Below are 6000 nucleotides of genomic sequence, written 5' to 3' on the forward strand. Positions count from 1 at the left end.
TGAACACACCGCAAGCTGAGCCAGATGAGACTTGGTGACCTCCCCTTGCCTCCCTGAGACAAGCAGGGAAATGATCGTGCACTATTTACATGCTGCTTGCTTAATTAAGGAGGCTAGGAGAATGGTTGAAACCTCTTTCTGTCCACCTCTGACTTCTATTTTGTTAGCCAATGCCCTTAGCTGCCGGCTAGTCATTAGCCCTGGCCAGCATTGCTACTTGCTGGCTTTGAAGGTGTTGCTGGTCTCAGAACTGGGCAGGATCGGCTAGCTGTTAATTGGACTATCTTCCCTTTATTCTCCTGTCTATGTTACCAGCTTGTAGTTTTACCATGGCAGGGTGCTAACTCTTTTCACAGCTACCAAGACATAGCTGGAGTTTGTCTTGGTATCTCATACAGGGATTCCTGTCTGTGAGAGTGGTTTCTTTCCTAGACTGGTTAGACATTACTTGCTATATATTTACCTGGAGAGGGAAGGGTACCGTGAGCCCCCACTCTTAACTGAGTAGCACTTGACAGTAGATGGCTTCTAGGGGAAAGAAAGTTTTCTTGAAGTGTGACTCCTGGGAGGTTCACCGTGCTTCAGTGGATAGCCCTACACCCATGAGTGTATGGGCAGCACAACCTGCACTTAGTAGGAAGATACGAAGTTCGGAGGAGATGGGTAAGTGAGATTGGGTCCTGGTGGAAATGAGAGGGAGTATTGGGAGTGGATCTTACTAAAATATGGTGCATGTATCTAGAAAACTCTCAAAGAACAAATAAAATATTAAATTTAAAATGTTTCAGTCTGCATAGTTAAATACACTGGAAGAACAAGCTTGTACGAATGGACAATGCTATTTTGTGTATGTTCCACCGGGACATACTGCCAGCACAGAAGTTGTTCCCTTAGTTCTCCCTCTTGTCTGGACAACTTGGCTCTCTCATACTTAGCTACAGATCCCATTATTCCCCACCGTTAGTGTTCCTGACTGTACATCAACCTTCACACTCCTTTTTAACTCTATTTCTGTTTTCACCCATAATAAACATAATTTGTGGTTGTTCTCATGTTGCTTTAGGTTGACTTAGTGTTCCCATGATATCTTCTAACAAACTTGTGATAAAATATGCTGAGTATACAAATTAAAATTATCTATGGTTTGAGAAAAAAGAACCTACCATTTATATATTGTGAATATACAAATAAAATAATGTGTGGAGTATCTGGCTTGAAATGCATACCCTCGTGACCTATGTAGCCTCAAGAACGCCCTATGACAAAGTAAGCAAAAACCTTCATTTTAGAGAAAAATGAAATTATATATTTGATCTCCTTGTTGTATTTTTGTCCATTAAAAGCTGTCCAACTGCAACTCTCTAACATGGATTTTATGGACAGATCAAAGGTTCATGGAATGAAGCTTCATGAAATACTATTGATTGTGTGGTCATTCTCTTGGGATGCCAGCCCTGTAATTAGCAGCAGACGATGTGACAAAACCTAACTTCAAATAAAGCAATGATCAAGAGTTATCCCCAACTGAAGAAAGGCACTTGGTCTGATGGTTAAAATGCTACCAATTTAGACTGAGTATGTGCACAGAAAACCAGATGAGGTGAACTGAATGAAGCAGCCGAAAGTGAGAGACAGTCTTACAAGTGGCCAAAGGAAAGAACATGTCAGCGTCAAGCAGAAAAGGAAGCAGAACTGAGAGCCGCAGTGAGGGTGGGAACAAATAGTAGGGAGCTTTGGCTGGGTGGGAAAGTGAGTCAATGAGTTTACATGCAGATGCCCTGCCCCAGGAGTATAAAGGAAGAGTATGCCTTAGTCTATGACAAATCAGAATAAAAGTCACACCACATAGGGCAGCCATAAGATGATGTGTCACTTGGAACAAGTCAGCAGAAAAGAGAAAAGAGGAAGTAATGAGTCTACTGAGTCAAAGGTGAGGATGGTAGCCCACATCCACAATTCCCGAGGAGGATGATGATTCTAAAACTTCATGGAATCACAAAGGAGCAAGGAAGGAATCACAAAGATAACTTTAAATAATAACACAGTTGAATGACAGGATATTAGGATTTATTATGAAGCTATAAAAAGAAGGTGCCTTATTACACAAATGGACACACAGACGACACCATTATATACGAATCTGAAACACATGATACCTCAAACAATACTGAAGAAATGATGGCCTTTTAATAAACGGTTCTGAGTCAATGGGATAAATAGTTTGGGGGGGGAATTACATTGGCTTTATCCAATATTATCTACATGAGTCAATTCTAAGTGAATGCAAATAATGGCCAAGTTAAAAAGTTAAGTTCCTAGAGTGTGACACAGAACAGTGTGCTCCTTAGACACAGGTTTCTTTAACGGGTACTACTTTCCAGGCCCGCATGAAAATGATAAACTGCACAATGAGACATTTGGCCTAAGTGTCTACCAGGGTACTGGAAGGTGAGGGACATTATGGGGACAGATGGTTTGCAGTACTATCCAGGAAAGGACTCAGATAGACGTGGACAGGGACGTCCTGTCAATCCATGAGAAAAACAGACCAGCCTGTATGAATTCAGGCAATAGGATTCAAAGAGGAACCACACCACAATCTGCCCACACGGCTACAAAAGGGGAGCCGTTCCTGTCTCTTCCCCACAAAGCAGAGGTGAGGGACACTGAGGATGTCCTTGGATCCCTGCTCCAGGAGGCGGTGGGAGAAAGACCCTATTTTTACTTAACAACCAGAGAAAGAACTGCCAGCTATGACTTAAGATTAGCTTTCACAGTGATTGCCAACACTTGCCAACCACTTTGCCAATCTCCCATGGCTGTCCCAAGTGCCAGGGAACCTGCTTTCAAAATAACCTGCATAGATGTCTCTGTCCTAATTAAATCCCCCAGATTTCCTTTATTCTCCGGACATACCAGAGGCCATCGCAGCCTGTTCACGTGTCTCCTGGCTCGCCATCCCACTGTCTGTTTACTCCCAAATAGACGGTCCTCTGTTGGAGATTGGTCTACACAGCCAAGAAACGCACTGAAAGCTACTTGGTTTCAGCAGAGATAGGAAAATTCAAACTCGAATAGCAGCGGGCTGTTAATATGGACCCAGTAAAATGGCCAAAGGTTTTATCGGCAGCCACGTTCTCCTTTCACCTCTTGTCCTGCACTCTGCAGCCAGACCTCTGCCCGAAACGTCATCTCTAATTTCCCCTGTCAAATCATAGGTCTCATTGCCTTTCAGTGACTGTATCCCTTCCCTGTCAAAACATCTTCCTAGCGTTAGACCTATCTGGCTGCTTCCTGGGCCATCATTCATCACAGTCACTGCTATCTCCAGCTGCCATCTTCCAAGCTCACAAACAGTAATTACTTTCCCTCTGCATACAGGAGCCCCGTGAGGCTCAGTCAAGCGACCGGGACACATGCTTCGTGCTTATATTTTCTTTCTTTTAAAAATGTTTTTCTTTCAACAATGCCAACCAACCAGAGCTTCCAGGAACTAAGCCACTACCCAAAGACTATACATGGACTGACCCTGGGCTCCAACCTCATAGGTAGCAATGAATAGCCTAGTGAGAGCACCAGTGGAAGGGGAAGCCCTTGGTCCTGCCAAGACTGAACCCCCAGTGAACTAGACTGTTGGGGGGAGGGCGGCAATGGGGGGAGGACTGGGAGGGGAACAGCCATATAAAAGGGGAGGAGGAGGGGCTAGGGGGATGTTGGCCAATTGAAATGTAAATAAGAAATACTCAAGTTAATAAAGAAAAAAAAGGTACATATAGGAGATGTGTGCGTGTGCGTGCATGTGTGTGTGCTTGTGAGTGTGTGTCTGTATATGTAGAGTACCTGTGAAGCAGGAATTAGACTGGATGGGTTTACAGAAAAGAGAACACAAATATGGATAAATGTGGAAGTGGGAATGAGCTGGGTAGAGGAAGTAAATGTGATCAAAATACACTGTATAAAATTCTTAAGTAATTATTAAAAAATAAAAAGGAAAGACTCACAGTTAAAAAATGTTTTTCTTTTAATATTTTATGCACATGGGTGTTTTATCTGCATGTATGTCTGTGCACCATACACATGCCTGGTGCCTTCACAGGCCAGAAGAAGGCATTGCATCCCCTGGGACTGGAGTCACACATTTGTGAGCAAGCACTTGGGTGCTGGGAATACAATCAAGTTCCTCTTGAAGAACAGCCAGTGAGCCATTTCTCCAGTCCCTTGTTGACTGAATCAGAAGATACTTTTTTTTTCTTTCTATTTTATTACTTTTGAAAGGAAAGCCTACATTTTGGTTAATAAGAGTTGTTTGGATGAGAAAAACACTAAGAGTGACGTTGCCTTTGGTATTACTAATTTTGAATTGACAGCATTGGCAGTCTTGGTAGTCAGCCAACAGACTGGAAATGTGAGCGTCGAACCAAGAGAATCAATCCTGTTCTGTGAAGACACATCTCCAAGTTCTGTTCAGTTACACTAAGATATGCAGTTGCTGGTGTGAAGGAACCAGGGGAAGAAGAGGTGACAGCTTCTGCTGTGGGCTTCAAATGACTGTGTGTTGCCCTGTGATAGCACAACAGGAAACAAAAGCAAAGGAAAACAAAACAAACAACAATAACAAAACAGGAAAACCACAAGGGCATCAGAGGCTCGGCTGGACCTGTCACTCTGCCCTGCCTCAATACTTCAGGACATACTCCTCTCCTTTGATAATTTATGGATTTTCTCTAGCAGAAACTAGGATGTGCCTATCAGCTGCAGGATGAGTCTTTGAGACGTTTGTTTTAGGGAAAAGAATGGAACAGAAATAAAAAGCAGCCAAAGGTCTTTTCACAACAGTGTCAGCAAGTTCTCAAAGCTGATGTCTCTGATTTCAAAAATATGAAAAAAAATCAGATGACACGATGCCAGGAAAGAAACACCAGGTTTATAATTAGAAGTGCTTCTGGAGAGCTGGCTGCATCCATGTGTGATATGATGCAGTTTCAACTCTGCATAATGCACCAGGAGGCAGGAAGTCCTCCTTGCAATGAGAAGGCCTGAGATAAGGATTTCCTTGGTTATTTAAATTAGGTATTATGGAGTTTGCCAATCTACAAAGAGTGTTTTGATCAAGGTCACTCGATTCCTTTTGCTAGCATGGACTGGTTGGCCATTGGTGTTGGGTATTGGTTCTAATGCTTTGTTTTAATTCAGCTCCTAAAGCCTTGCTTCCAGACCTGAGGGTCCCTGCCCCTGGCTTCAGTTGGTAATAAAGAATGACTATGTAGGGGGCTGGAGAGATGGCTCAGTGGTTAAGAGCACTGACTGCTTTGCTCTTCCAGAGGTTCTGAGTTCGATTCCCAGCAACCACATGGTGGCTTACAACCATCTGTAATGGCATCTGAGACCCTCTTCTAGTGTATCTGAAGACAGCTACAGTGTACTATATATGAAATAAATAATTCTTTTTAAAAAATGCCATATAGCCAATGACTGACAGGTGGGACTTTGAAATCCCTTGGGCAGGGGACCAAGGAAGAGAGGAGGAGAGGAGAATCACCATGTCAGGGAAGAAAAGAGAGAAAGAGCAGACCTAAAGGCTCACCACCATGTAAGAACCCGGGAAAGGGGCTCTAAGGGTCACCCCCCATTATGTCTGGGGTAGTAGAGAAGAAATAAAGATTTTAAACGATGTTAATTGAGGTATAGTGGAGGAGAGTGTTTGCTAGCTGTGGTGAGGTTTAGAAGGGCCCAACCATTGAGCCAGTCAAGGCATATCAAATTAGCTGCTGTGTGTATGTCTTTTATTCTTGAGTCCAGAGCTTTTGGGTGGGTGCAGTGCACATGTGGGAGCCAAAACGGATTGACCAATTCACCACTACAGGCAGGCACTGTTGCTGCTCTTCCAACATTCAGTTTTAGAAAGAAAACAAAGAGAGCAGAGAGCTACTTGGCACAGAAGAGCAGGCAACTGCTGGAGATCTTGACAGTGGAGAGAAGGAAGGTGAAGCAGAAAACTGT

The sequence above is a fragment of the Rattus norvegicus genome, chromosome 3, assembly GCF_021556685.1.
Source record: "Rattus norvegicus strain SHRSP/BbbUtx chromosome 3, alternate assembly SHRSP_T2T, whole genome shotgun sequence".
Classification (NCBI taxonomy): domain Eukaryota; kingdom Metazoa; phylum Chordata; class Mammalia; order Rodentia; family Muridae; genus Rattus; species Rattus norvegicus.